Consider the following 14833-nt stretch of genomic DNA (forward strand, 5'->3'; position numbering starts at 1 on the left):
TTCAGAGCAGCAGTCGCCAGATATTGATGTGCAGACTGTGTGGTGAACATTTGTTCACGACTGGAGAGAGCCCACATGACCCACCAAACAATATACCCGAGAAAAATGACTGGCACTCGCTTCAATCAGGGTTGTATCATGTGATGTTAAGGCCCTTGGTGTGCAATTTTTAGGAGATGAAGAATAGTCGAATACCCGAATATTGGTTCGGAAAAAATCAGAGTACTCGACCTCGGGATATCAGTGCCAACTTTCACCCCTGATATTTTTTTATAAAATACACAGTCATACATGTCGAACAAGTAACGTAGTTGCGTGATGTCTGCGGCCTTCATCCTATTCATAGCTATATTAGAATTATTATCTCCACGTAGATTATTTGGATATCATAACACCTAACCAATGCCATTAAAGTATCACAAGGTATTCTTGAACGATACCATGTGCGTGAACGGTAACAATCGAACACTCTAAGGGAACAAAATCAACAGGTATGGAACAACACTAGTGACAAAATTCTGGCCCAACACGGCGGCCAGACGAACACAACATTCTACTGGTTGAACAATTTCAAAAAGATTACACTCTCCTTTTGAGCACAAAGGTCAGGCTTATGAATGCGTTGGAACACAGCCTCCAAAACACTGACATGTAACTGATAACCATGACGGCACGGGCCACGACACAAAACGGAGAAACATGAATCAGAATACACTTGGCAACATTCAGGACGAGATACCAAAATGATTATACACAGAAGGAGTTTGTGTTCGAAAGGAGAGTGTTATCTTTTTGAAATTGTTCTACCAGTAGAATGTTGTGTTCGTCTGGCCGCCGTGTTGGGCCAGAATTGTGTCACTAGTGTTGTTTCATACCTGTTGATTTTGTCCCCTTAGAGTGTTCGATTGTTACTGTTCACGCACATGGTATCGTTCAAGAATACCTTGTGATACTTTGTTAGCATTAATTTGTTTAGGTGTTATTATTAATAATAATCTCTCTCTCCGTTTATAGGTTGATACGTGTACTGCATGTTGACAAGAAAATACTTCAAAAATACCTTGTGTCAACTACAGCGCCGACCAAAGCGGAAGGTGGCGCAAAGCTCAGACCACATAGAATGTGCAGCGTTGAATTCACGCCCGGGGCATTTAAAAAGGACTTCGAAATGTTTCTGAGTAAGAATCAGTGTGGTGGATACTGCCCGTAGAGGAACTGTAGAAGATGACTACGAAACATTCCATCGTTCAGTTGGAAAAATTCGTAAAACTTTTGTCTTCCAAAAACCTCCCAAAGCTTCCAGGTGGCGATGGAGATGTTCTAGTTCTGAGCAAGAATCCTGATGGAACAAAAAGAACCGTCTGGGGCCCACCATTATTCAGGCCATCTGGAACCGTAGTCATCACTGGTCACCCTGTTAAGCTTGGCCGACAGACGATTGAGGGTCCAAGCCTTCATGCGTTACTTCGTCGTGGCACACCCAATCATAAGGAGTGGGTGACTGATGAGCGATGGTATAATCCTGCAATCCGTCTCGAATTCCAGACGTTACATCACAGAGGCCTGCCTGGAGTCTACAAGACGTATGTTTTCGTCATCTGTTTCGACACCTTCTATGATAACGCTGGTGTATGTCATTGGATTATTGACACTATATATTTGGATATGTTCGGTATGCAGGATGTCATCCTTCCCGTTGAAGATGGCGGGAAATGGAATCTATCGCATGAGGAAGCCGCACTATGGGTGGAAGAGATGGTGCGATGCTCACGATCCAGGCGAGTTGACACAGTTCAGGTCGGGCAAAACCTGTTCACAGATTCTCCTACACCGCTGATATGGGGGCCTCCGCTGAGTACACTTTCTTTTGAAGATTACGATGAATTCATGTGGGATCTGGAGCGGTCTACAAGGAATGCGAACTATGCTATAAGCAGACCAGATCCGTCGAGCACCAGCTGTACTCGAATTTTACTGTCTATTGACAAAGTAATAGAATACAGGAGCAGATACTTTGGACACCCCTGCATCGTAGACATACGATTCCTTCTGGATGGCCAGGCCGATGTTCGGAAGGTAATTATAGAAAAGTGTGTTTTCAGACCTCAGCTCAACTTGTAAGCGCACACTATGGGTTTCCTATCTACGCGTGTCAGCGATTAATGAAATTCTCCTGATCTCCTGATCCTGATCATCTGTGTCACCTGATTTCCTGAACTTGTACTCTGTGTTATCATTAAATTTTATCCTTCACTTTTTTTGTTGTTGTATTTTGTTATTGTTTTTCTCCTTTTGAATTGAGTTTCTTGACTGAGTTCGTTGAAAATGATTTATTTTATTTGAGCCTCTAAATCCGGAGAGGGGGCTTATGTCATTTGGCGCAGTATTGAGAAAATGCATTTATGTACTAGTCAAGATTTATTTATTTATATATATTTCATTCAATTCGTGGCCCATGACCAATTGGCACGCAAAGTGCGACAGAGGGATGAAAGCCAACCACGGCAACAAAACAAAAAAAGAAAGGAAGAAAGAAAGAAAAAGGGAAGAAAGAAGGATAGTCAAGAAGCCAGCAAGGAGATCATATTGTACTGCATTATGCGATCGGAGAGCATTTTTAAAGCTGGAAAGACCTTTTAATATCTTAACTTGCAGAGGAAATTGCAGCCAAAAGGTGTAGGACAAAAACAGAGGAGAGTTGGGAAATGCGGCTGAATTAGCACGAGAAAGTGAGAGACTATTACATGTCTCATCTCTTTCCTACCCTTAGAGTTCTTGCTCTCCTGCTCCCCTCCCCGCCCTTCCACTCCCCATTTTTGTTTCCTTTGGTGCACATGTGCAGCTGTGATGCCGAGACCCTTGGTCGGCTGAGCTTCACAGGTCCCACCCACTCCGTCCTGCTGGATATGTACCATTGTGTCGAGTTCTTCTCCTCATTTTAGTTCATCATGCAGTGAGTGTTCAATAGTAAAAAAAAAAAAAAATGTACATGTGGACCGGGACGAAGAAAAAAAAATCGAATATGGGAGATGAATGCGAATTTTACCTAGGCGAATTCTGTGGATCAAACTGCAAAGCTGCCGTTTGCGATCATCTTGCAGTGGCTGAGTATTAACTTATTCAGCGTCTCCTGGTTCGTCGTAAGACTGCCAATATTTAAGAGAAGTCGGGTGGTAGCAAACCACGGCGAACTAAATGATAAGGGGAGAAACAAAAGAGAGTACTTCAAGAAGATGAATGGCGAAAATGGTGGGATTATATAGGACGAAGAAGCTTCGGACTCTCTTTTGTTTCTCTCCTTATCATTTAGTTGGAATGTATGTGCATGATTTACGGATAGTTGGCAGGGTAGACCAGCGAGTGTACGCGGAGAAGATAGGAGATGTCAGAAACAGGGAGGTGTTGACACGGGGTAATGAGAAGGAATTACGTGTTGATCTGGTGGACACAAACCAGTTATACTTAGCAATGTGTTTGGGAACCAGGTCTAATAAGATCAGGTGTACAAGGATGCAAAGATGTTGCTGGTGTCGCTCTAAAAGGGAAGACACTGATTATTAATGCAATGAATATAACTAAATGCGCACTCATATCACAACCATGGGGACGAATAATGTATTCCAGAACGTTTTCTTGTCACAATTATCAATGGAATTCGTGACTAAAGAGAATGATGAAACTACAATAGGATTTATACACTTGGAGTGAAACAGCGAGGATACAAGCATAGTAAGAAAAATAGCACAAACCTAGGAACAATTTGCACAGGTAATAAACTATATACTGATTATTATTACTATTACTTGCATGTACGCGTTGGAGTCAACCGTGCCAGCATGATCCACAACTTCGCTTATGCTGAACATGATAAACAGGACTATGACAGGGGAAAAAAACCGAGCTAGAACAATGATATAATGATACATTTTTATATACAATGTAGCTCATGGGTATTGAAGATATGTCATTTATGAATTATGTCTAATTAATTTGTGAATTATGTCTATATGTCATTGAATATTGCAGCCTGAGTGATAATAATAGTGCTATTTCCTGAGTTTGATTGTTTCAGGATCTGTCGGAATATCACGATGCACAGATCTTCATACATAGATCTCGCCATGCGGGTCGGTCATGGGCAATGGCTCGCAGGCTCTGCAGAGCGTCTAGGTTCCCGAGCAATCCAGCATTGGCTTGGCGCAGATCTCCCACCAATGCCTGCGGCAGGGTCGTCCACGGTCTACCCCTCCAGCATTGCTGTTGCTGATTGGCGAAGTACGTGAACATAGCCATAACAGCTGGGGATTCATCTGCCATCCGCAGGATGTGGCCAAACAGCCTCCAGCGTGATCTTTTGACCATGACACTCAAGGGTTCAGCTTCGCATCTGGCATAGAGAGCATCATTCGGTATTATTTGTGGCCATTTCACACCGATGAGTGACCTTAGCTGACGGCGGTGGAAGGAATCCAGGCGAGACAGAACGGTCACACTGACCCCCCACGTACCCGAGTTGTACGTCAGTACTGGAATAATAAAAGTGTTGTACAGCCGCAGACGCAACTTCTCGCTGATGTGCTGATGCCTCTTCCAGAGGCTCCATAGGGACTGAAATGCTGCAGTCGCCAGCTGTTTTCGTGGCATAATATCCTCTTCGTCGCCCAGCAGCGAACCCAGCTTGCGCGTTGTCCTCCACTCTTCATCGATCCTGTCCGCACTTCTGAAGACGTCCGTATACTCAGTTTTGTCCCGGTTCATGATCAGGGACCACTGTGGTAGCACCGTGCTGGCAGTCGCCTCCACGTCCGCCAGCCAGGACTTTGAGGTGCTGACAAAGTCTGCATCATCCGCATATACAAGTTCGAGCGGCAGACCGTTGTCGCTGAGAGGTCTTGCTGGCACCACTTGCCTTAGTTGTCGGAGCGCAGCCTCCAGGTAAATCGTGAAGAGAACGGGGGAAAGGCAATCTCCTTGTGGCTTCCCCTTCGTTGTAGCAAATGATTCCGACAGCCACCTCCCAAGCCGAACACGAAGTCTGGTGTTAGAGATCAAGACCCTGATCAAGCGAACGTCATCGTCACTCAGAAACGCCTCCAGAACAGTCAGCAAGGTGTCTCGCTTGATCGTGTCAAAAGCCTTCGACAGATCAATGCACAGCAGGTGAACGGTGCTGTGGTAGCGCTGCGTCTTTGCCACAAGCCATCGATGCGCCCATACCACATCCGCGGTGGATCGGCCAGGGCGGAAGCCGCTGTGCGTCTGGGCTAGGTACTGGTCAACCTTGGGTCTGACTCGAGCTAAAGTGAGGAGTGACAGGGTCTTCCGCAGCGTGTTGAGAAGAACTATCGGACGTAAATTTGATGGTGGTCCTCGCGGCGTGTTGGGTTTCTGAAGTGGGATGAGACTGCCACTGCCTATATCAACCACCTCGTGTTGCTCAAACATGCCGTTGAAAATGCTGGCCAACACAGGAGCCAAAGCATCACTTGCATACTTCATCAGTTCTGTGGGGATACTGTCGTCTCCTGCGGCACGGCTATTGTTCAGTTTCCCGAGACAGCCTGCAATCTCTGAAGTTGTAATGGGAGTTTGCAGAGGACGTGGCTGTCCCTGGAACGGTGAGATGTCTGTGGCGCTTGGTGAGCTGAACTGACTTGAGAAATGGCTTCCAATTGCCTCAGCTGCTTCATTCTCGTTTACTATGATTTTTCCGGTGTTGTTAGCAACTGTAGGCTTCACAGCTCCACGTCTCCGCATTAACTGAACAGCTTTGAACATTCGAGCACCGTCCCGCAACTTCTCCACCTCCTTTGCCTTTTCGTCCAGCCGTAATTCTGCTTCCTTCAGCGCTGTTCTTCTGATGCTGTGAAGAATGCGGTTGCGTTCCTTCTTCAGGCCTGCCTGAGTACCGGTGTTGGTGATATTTTCGATACGTAATTCTAGTTCTTTTTGCGCCTGAGACAGTCGGCGCAGTTCAGGGCTGTCCTTCACACTACGCTTTGTCCGGGCCTCTAGACATAGCGATTTCTCTGCAGCATTCTTTATCGCCGATGCTGTTTTCTGCCACAGCAATGCCGGTCCCCGTACTCTGCGACGATTGTATCAACGTATTTCTCCCGGATCCGTGGGCTTGTCGGCAGATCACTTGTGTTGTATCGAAGTGGCTTCAGGGAGGTTTGCTCGTCTGACCTATGATGCCCGAATATTCCATACATCCGGTTGAGGAGGAACCTCGCCACCACCAGGCGATGGTCTGTTGATGTTTCGCATCCTCCATAGCTGCGGGAGTCCATCAGCATGCGTTTCCGATTTTGATGACATGCAATGTAATCGATTTGGTTGTAAATCGGGACAGTATCACCCGTCTGCTGATCCCTCCGCCAACTGAAACTAAACTGTAACTGAAACTAAACTGTAGAGACGTTGGGAGGAGAATGTTTGGTTTTTGCGAAACAGGATTTTTAAAAAGCGGACGCTGCTGGTGTATTTCCAGAGTTTGAACAAGAGCCTGAGACAGACAGCACCACGCTGTGTCATAATAATAAAATAATTTTAGCTACAAAGTAGAATATACGACGTAAAGAACAATTTTCGGCAATGGTCATTTAATGTTGGCAGTGAGGTTGCAGCATGCCAAAGGACGAACTAGCTCGTTTGCATACTGACTGTACATGTGGGGACCAGGACATATGGCTGTCGATTATTACAACCAAGGTTTTTGTGTTGATGAGCAACATTGATGTTAGCATTGGCTCCTGGAAGGTGCAACGGCTGAGTGGGCAGCGATGGGCTGATGAACATGGCTTCGGTCTTCGCGATGTTAGGCCTTAGCTTTCAAGCTTCCATCCATGTTATCGTGGAGTTAAATGCCGGTCTGCATGGAGGTGACGCGGTTGGACGGCGAGCTGTCAGAGCACAATAGTGCAGTGTCGTCAGCAAAAAGGCTGGCGTCTGGTACTAGAGAGGGTAGATCGTATACGTGAGTTAGAAAATGGAGTGGACCCAGTATGGACCCCTGTGGAACACCAGACACTACAGGTAAGGGATCGGACAACCTTGAGCTTGCCCACTGCCGAAGGCAATGATAGCGAAAGGACTAATTCGCCGGCAACCTGCTGAAAGGTTCGGACAAGGAAGCAGAGTCACGGACAGTTTGTTGACGGGACGACAAAAATATGACGACAGCCACTGCAGAGCTGTACCACGTACTAGAAAAATAGACTCGAGCTTAGCAAGTAGGCCTCGATACCAGACTGTGTCGAACGCTTTTGATAGATCAAACAAGACGAGACCTACATGCTTCTTCAGTTTACGATGTCCGTGAATATCCTGGATTAAGCGTGTCAATTGCAAAGTATAGTTGAGTCGCCACGACAGAAGCCGGATTGTGCAGAGGAGAGGGCAGGGGCGACGTGGTGGTAGAGAGATTCATAGAAAATGCGTTCACAGACCTTGGAGATAGAAGGTACCAGGGAAATGGGCCTCTGATTAACAGCTTGGGAGCGTTGTCTTTTCTTAAATATCGGTACAACAATAGCAGATTTCCACGCAGATGGGAAGATTCCTGCACTATAGGACAAGTTGAAGAGCAAGCACAGGAGATAAGACAAGGAAGGCACCAGCAGTTAAGTGACTTCATTTGGTACACCGTCCTTTCCAGGAGACTTGCAGCTCTTTAGACGTTAAAAGTTGTTTGCGGACAACACCAGTTGTTGTAAAGCCGTCCAGAAGTGGAGCGCTGGCGGAATGGGTCCAGCGTCAACAGCACTGTATAAGCGCATTGCTCATCTGTTGGCTGAGAAGAGGGGTGAGCACTACTCTCATGTTATGGCATTTGTTAGATGCAGGATTTCCTTCAGCCTTCTGAAATCCTGTATCATGTGCATTCGCGGTTGTAGGCGTATACATTTTAGTTTGAAATGTGCACCCTCCTGCGGAGCCCACGCTGCTTTGGCAGTGGCGGAGGCTCGCTTGCCGACGTAACCGTCGGAGACCATCATGAACAATGGACTGACTAATTATTCACTTGTCCTGTCTTTCTAAATAACATGTTATTGCACATGTTCTTGGTTTAGTTTTTTGGCCTTTTTCGTGCTTTGGAGTTATTTGTTGTTTTTGGACTCCATAACCGACTTCAGCCGCTGCGCACAAATTCTTCAAACTGCTAAAACCGGCTATGGAGGAGAACCTTACCATGAACCCATCTAAAAAAATAATAAAAGAAGTGGAGCGCAGCTCAGGAGCTGGGTTCAGGGGCGGGATAACCCAGTTCGGATCGTCGGAAAGGCCGGAGGAGACAAACTGTTTTTTGAGAGTGTCCGCAATGGACTTTGCCTCAGACTGACGGTTGCCATCAGGATCAATCAAGCACTGGGTGGGGGCGCGAGAGACACTGGGGCGCTGGGTGCGGATGAACTGATAGAGAGAAGGACGATTGGGTGATGAGATTGTTGCAGAGAGGGAGCTGATGTAAGAGCGGTAGGTTTTCCGGGATAGGTATTTGACAAAGTTGCGTTGCACTCGGTAGGCCTCCAGGTTGGCAGGTGTTTGAAATTTTGGTTGACACTGGAAAGAGGTCTCGTTTACGTTTCACCGCAGATACCAGGACAGTCGACACCCAAGGTGGATTGGATGTCACAGACGATGTGCGTGAGTGTGACCGACAAGAATGGGTGGAAAAATCAGCAAGGTGGTGCTGAAAGGTTTGTTCCAGGATGATTGAAAATCGATCGACTGCGTCATCAACAGTTGGGGAGTTCCTGGGCGTAGAAATGATCAGTCACAATTAGAGGGATCAGAATTAAGAGAGTCCCAGCTGAGTGGGAGGGGACATGACGGTTGCGGTAAGGGAAAGGTTTGCGTGGTGTCTACTGCAGATGTCGGCCAGGTGATGGTGAGAGATCGAACCGACATGACACTGTCAGATGATCCGAGGATCCAAGAGCACAAGTCCGTTGCAAGCTGGGAGTTGTTGACGAAGAGAAGGTCTAAGCACGACTGGGTCCATGCAGGTGCGGTGTGCGTTGGGGTATTCACAAGCTGCTCTAGTCCAAAGCAGGCGAGGTGGCAGTAGAGCGCAGCCCCCGCAGGGCACGTTGAATCAGCTGGGCACCAGTGCTGGTGCTTACAGTTGAAGTCTCCAGTCAGTATGACGTGGTACGAGGACATCGGGATAGTGATCAGGGCATCGGTGAGCATTTTACAGAAGTGATTTTTCTCTGTGCTTTTGGCAGAGTGTGGACGATAGGCACTACAGACAATAATAGGCTTTGAGGAGCCGGAACAAGGTTGAAGCTCCACCCACACTGTTTCACAGGTAAGGCGACTGAGGTCGTGGCGAAGTTGGATAAAACTGAAACGATGATCACGAACGAGAATAGCGACTCCACCATATCCCCTGGAGGCGGTACCAGACTTGTTTTCGTTAGGAGGTCGATCACGCCGAAATGTGGTGTATCCGGAGATGCTAAGGGCAACACTTGGAGCTAACCCGGTTTCACTGAGGCAGATAATGCCGGGTCTGTGGATCTCAGCAATAGCTGACAATTCTGCGGATTTTTGAAGAACGAAAAGGCAGTTAATGGAGAACAAGTTCAGCTTTTCCTGGCAGCTCGGGTAGTAGGGCCGAGCGAGTGGATTGAGGTGGGAAATGGCCATCACTCGCTAGCTGTTGTGGCATTGTTTGTGCTGGTGCCAAAGCTGTCACTTTTGAAGCGCCAGGGCCGGATGGTGTGGGAAAGCATGTCAGGCCAGAATGCCCTTTCCGCTACCTTCTCCTCATCAGCTGCCTCCACAGTCACCCGTGCATATGCACTGTCCTGAAGTAGGCTGATGCACAGACTACGCATTGCACTATGTCGACCCCACGATCGGAGCACCATTTAGCAATAGATGATGCGGAGCAGTGAGGTTGCACGTTCGCAAAGTTTTAAAAAAGAGCTTACGCTTTGCCCGGGGGTGCTGCCGTCAACTCAGCAACATGGTCACCGGCGGGGGTGTTTCGTTTGCGTAGCGGGATTTCTCCTCACGCTTGGTGATCAAGGAGGCCTGCATATTTCCTTCCATGGGTATGCCTGGGCCGAACGCCTTGTTTGGATGTCCTGCCATTCGGGTACGGAGGAGTTTTTTTGCTGTCTTTTTTAGAAAAGCCTCCTGTACGGGCAAAACCAAAAGTTATTATGATTATGTAGCTAGCATGCACAGCACTGCACAGTAACTATAATACATTGATAAAACAAAAGTGAAATCCAGTCCAAGCAACTTTTAAATGTGTGTTTTTTGTTTTAAAGCTAGTCAGATGCCTCAGGCCGCAGGCGTGCCTCCGCAGGCGTGCCTCCGCAGGCGTGCCTCCGCAGGCGTGCCTCCGCAGGCGTGCCTCCGCAGGCGTGCCTCCGCAGGCGTGCCTCCGCAGGCGTGCCTCCGCAGGCGTGCCTCCGCAGGCGTGCCTCCGCAGGCGTGCCTCCGCAGGCGTGCCTCCGCAGGCGTGCCTCCGCAGGCGTGCCTCCGCAGGCGTGCCTCCGCAGGCGTGCCTCCGCAGGCGTGCCTCCGCAGGCGTGCCTCCGCAGGCGTGCCTCCGCAGGCGTGCCTCCGCAGGCGTGCCTCCGCAGGCGTGCCTCCGCAGGCGTGCCTCCGCAGGCGTGCCTCCGCAGGCGTGCCTCCGCAGGCGTGCCTCCGCAGGCGTGCCTCCGCAGGCGTGCCTCCGCAGGCGTGCCTCCGCAGGCGTGCCTCCGCAGGCGTGCCTCCGCAGGCGTGCCTCCGCAGGCGTGCCTCCGCAGGCGTGCCTCCGCAGGCGTGCCTCCGCAGGCGTGCCTCCGCAGGCGTGCCTCCGCAGGCGTGCCTCCGCAGGCGTGCCTCCGCAGGCGTGCCTCCGCAGGCGTGCCTCCGCAGGCGTGCCTCCGCAGGCGTGCCTCCGCAGGCGTGCCTCCGCAGGCGTGCCTCCGCAGGCGTGCCTCCGCAGGCGTGCCTCCGCAGGCGTGCCTCCGCAGGCGTGCCTCCGCAGGCGTGCCTCCGCAGGCGTGCCTCCGCAGGCGTGCCTCCGCAGGCGTGCCTCCGCAGGCGTGCCTCCGCAGGCGTGCCTCCGCAGGCGTGCCTCCGCAGGCGTGCCTCCGCAGGCGTGCCTCCGCAGGCGTGCCTCCGCAGGCGTGCCTCCGCAGGCGTGCCTCCGCAGGCGTGCCTCCGCAGGCGTGCCTCCGCAGGCGTGCCTCCGCAGGCGTGCCTCCGCAGGCGTGCCTCCGCAGGCGTGCCTCCGCAGGCGTGCCTCCGCAGGCGTGCCTCCGCAGGCGTGCCTCCGCAGGCGTGCCTCCGCAGGCGTGCCTCCGCAGGCGTGCCTCCGCAGGCGTGCCTCCGCAGGCGTGCCTCCGCAGGCGTGCCTCCGCAGGCGTGCCTCCGCAGGCGTGCCTCCGCAGGCGTGCCTCCGCAGGCGTGCCTCCGCAGGCGTGCCTCCGCAGGCGTGCCTCCGCAGGCGTGCCTCCGCAGGCGTGCCTCCGCAGGCGTGCCTCCGCAGGCGTGCCTCCGCAGGCGTGCCTCCGCAGGCGTGCCTCCGCAGGCGTGCCTCCGCAGGCGTGCCTCCGCAGGCGTGCCTCCGCAGGCGTGCCTCCGCAGGCGTGCCTCCGCAGGCGTGCCTCCGCAGGCGTGCCTCCGCAGGCGTGCCTCCGCAGGCGTGCCTCCGCAGGCGTGCCTCCGCAGGCGTGCCTCCGCAGGCGTGCCTCCGCAGGCGTGCCTCCGCAGGCGTGCCTCCGCAGGCGTGCCTCCGCAGGCGTGCCTCCGCAGGCGTGCCTCCGCAGGCGTGCCTCCGCAGGCGTGCCTCCGCAGGCGTGCCTCCGCAGGCGTGCCTCCGCAGGCGTGCCTCCGCAGGCGTGCCTCCGCAGGCGTGCCTCCGCAGGCGTGCCTCCGCAGGCGTGCCTCCGCAGGCGTGCCTCCGCAGGCGTGCCTCCGCAGGCGTGCCTCCGCAGGCGTGCCTCCGCAGGCGTGCCTCCGCAGGCGTGCCTCCGCAGGCGTGCCTCCGCAGGCGTGCCTCCGCAGGCGTGCCTCCGCAGGCGTGCCTCCGCAGGCGTGCCTCCGCAGGCGTGCCTCCGCAGGCGTGCCTCCGCAGGCGTGCCTCCGCAGGCGTGCCTCCGCAGGCGTGCCTCCGCAGGCGTGCCTCCGCAGGCGTGCCTCCGCAGGCGTGCCTCCGCAACGACAACCGCAACCGGATCTCGCTCAGTGGAGGTAGCGGGACTTGGACGATCTGGCACCACGCAAACACATGATGCTCGACCTCACCAGCGCAAAGCACAGCCGAGTGCGAATCCACGCCATGGTGGCAGAATACTGGTCGTTTCTCTTTTCAGAGATAAGAGCAGCCAAGCGCTTGTACAAAACTGTGGCGGCTTTCCCAGCACCACCACTAGCCGACATGACGACAGGCATGAAGGAGGCCCTCTCGACTTCCCGAGTCCTCTCCTCATATCTCCTCCTCTTCTCGCGTTCATGGCGGGCATACACAGCGAAGGTTGAGGCAGCACGATTCGAAGCAGCATAGGGGTTGAAAACCCGTATATCATTCAAACATTGTGCGTTCGAACCGGCCACCTCATAGCCCACTGGTAGCGATGTCGAGGCGAGCATTGTCCTCTAAGGACGCAGATCGGAGGCTGAACTGCTCACCAGTTGCAGTGGAGGTTCCACGGATACCGAGTGAGCCACCTGGCGAAAGAGGTCGGCGGTGACGTCACGGATTTCATTATGTCTTTAAGACGGAAATCCACCGGTCGGCGGTCGGGCAGGATAACGCGTGAGAGACGTCGACGCGCGCATTGCCACAAACACAGGATGACGGTAAACGCTCCGGCACCCAGCCATAGCGCAAACACATAACGTCTCGAAACTCAGACTTAGAGAGACGAAAGCCATGGCAGGATAGAGGACGTGACGTCAGCCAAGCAGAGCTACCACGCTCGGAAGCAAGCTCAAGCTGAGCCGCATGCACAGCACCTTCAACGCTCACAAATCCCTCCTTCAGCTGGTGCTGTGATGCCCGAGCTGCAGTGCGGACTTGCCATTTGGCGGTCTTGGTAGCGTCTGCCACACCAGCTAGCGAGGGATCTGCCATAACAATCCTTTCCCTGAGCTCATTAGTAACAGCTCGGGAGTGGGCATAGTGGCAAGATTGGGCGGAGGGAATCGAGAGACTCAAACCGCCATCCCGGCAAGGGAACGAGAGCATAAGCCGCTCCCACACTGGACGGAGAGAGGCGACCAGTAAGGGCTGGGGTGAGGCGCTCCCTGATGATGGCTTCCAGACCACCAAACTCCTTAGATGATATCTCCAAAGTCCGGGACAAGAAAGACCACTTGCCTTGTAGACCATGGACAAATGCGGAGTAGGCAGCCTGGGGTTGAGTCCGGGTAAAATTGGATAGACGAGACACCTGACGTGTCCAGTCGGTGACCTTTGACTCAACGAAACTGCTGACAAACTCTGGGGTGCCCCAAAGCGGCTCCCAAGTGACGACAGCAATCTCTGACGATCTGGACACCCGTGCCAGCAAAGAGTGCAACCACCTCATCATATGCGCGCTCCTACACCAGCAGCAAGGATTTGCTGGCCTTGAGGTGGTATCCATTGGCTTCTCCTTGCTCAGTCAGCCCATCCCACCAGGTGCGGAGGGCTGGAAGTCTTCCACCGCCGGAAGAGTAATCCGCGTACCACACCTGGGTGATGTGGGGTGAGTTGACTGCCTGGACCAAGGGTACGATGCCAAGGACGTACATCGGCATCGCCACCGGATCACGCTGGGTAGTGCCTTCACAGGATAGCAAGCATTCACCATCCACATAGAGCTTGGCGGGGTGGCGGTACGTATTGATGCTAGTGGGGGGGGGGGGGGGCAGGGATGGGCAAAGGCGGCGAATGTTCCTTAGGCAGACCCGTCGGTTAAGTCGGTTAAACGCATTCGAGGCGTCAGCCAATAGGGCTTGAAAGTGATGACGTCAAAACGGCCAGGGAGTAGTAAGTTGACATCAGATTTCTATTTTTGGATCCACTAAGGTGTGACTTTGCTATTGCCTAAGTATGTGGGTGCATAGCAACCCACTCATGTCGCATGCAGGTGTGACTTTTATTTCGCCACCAGTTGTAACCCCGCCCCCAGTAGCCAAATCAGTCAGTTTCACTGGTTACATCACCTTGCTGAGAGTAAGACGGCTTGAAATGTGCTTGGATCCATACAAAAACTGGATCCAAGTGGATCCAATTTTTGAATTTTCCACCTCGTCATCGTCGAATACATCATGCATGGCATGGATGGCCGCTTCGATACCGCACTCTTGTCCAGCGCAGAGTTGCTGAGTACCAGCAGCTTCCTGGATCTGATTACCTGTTACCGACAGTATGGCTTTGGCCACGATCCTTCTGACGACTTCCCCAATGCCGATGGGGCGCACCCCTGGCCGTTTATCCAGCGGGATCAGGCGGCAGGCAGTGAACGCCTCGACTCTGAGTGATAGCGGGTCCACATATGTAGTGACCAAACGGCGTGCACAACTAGCCAGGGAGTCACACAGCGTGTCCGATGCTGCCGAAAAGGCAGTGACCATTCTCCGCCACATCTACACTAAGGCCCGGCTGCTCAGAGGAGTGGGTATGGGCTGAGACGGAATTGGAAGTGCTGTGCTGTTTATGCTGGCTACCTGCACTCGTACCGGATCGCGGAGTTTGGTCGAGTGTGTACATGTTGGGGAGGCGTATTGCTGGGATGTGCACGTATTTGTCGCCCAGAGACGATGCTGCTGTACGAGGTTTCCCCAGCCGGGCCAGATGGTTCTGCTCTGTCTACGCCTACGGCACTCGTAT

General features: G+C 52.5%; 1 long non-coding RNA gene across 1 annotated transcript; it reads left to right on the top strand.

Moving 5' to 3' along the window:
- Nucleotides 1-1199: 1199 nt before the first annotated feature.
- LOC135821464 (uncharacterized) lies at nucleotides 1200-2459 on the top strand. Its single transcript, XR_010554362.1, has 2 exons — nucleotides 1200-1583; nucleotides 1681-2459. It is a non-coding gene; the product is annotated as an uncharacterized LOC135821464 (long non-coding RNA).
- The last annotated feature ends 12374 nt before the right edge of the window (nucleotides 2460-14833 follow it).

The sequence above is a fragment of the Sycon ciliatum genome, chromosome 7 (assembly GCF_964019385.1).
Source record: "Sycon ciliatum chromosome 7, ocSycCili1.1, whole genome shotgun sequence".
NCBI lineage: Eukaryota > Metazoa > Porifera > Calcarea > Leucosolenida > Sycettidae > Sycon > Sycon ciliatum.